This window comes from Psammomys obesus, unplaced genomic scaffold, assembly GCF_907164565.1.
Source record: "Psammomys obesus unplaced genomic scaffold, mPsaObe1.curated_primary_1811, whole genome shotgun sequence".
Lineage (NCBI taxonomy): Eukaryota > Metazoa > Chordata > Mammalia > Rodentia > Muridae > Psammomys > Psammomys obesus.
In genome coordinates, this window is record NW_026596034.1 from 9,491,087 (window position 1) to 9,491,428 (window position 342).

The window sequence follows — 342 nt, forward strand, 5'->3', positions numbered from 1 at the left end:
GGAACTGGAAGGAGAGCATGATGCAAGGTGTCCAACTCCATTTCAAGCCTCTGTTAAGAGGAGCTCAGGTCCCAGTCACACAGGCTCCAAGAAGGTCAGCCGGCTCAGGGGCATCAGCACCTTGGACAAGGCTAATGGAGTGGCAGGACAAACAGGTATGGGTAATGGGTATTGTTCTGTTTTACAAGTATGAACTCATTGAATCTTTCTCAGAGCTTCAGGACAAGGAGAGGGGAGGAAAGAGAGGGATCTGGCGCGGTATTACTTTTCCAATGTGCAAAAGAAAATAAGTTACTGTTGGAGACAAGCCCTGAGAAACTTCTGACCTTTTCTCATTCCCCC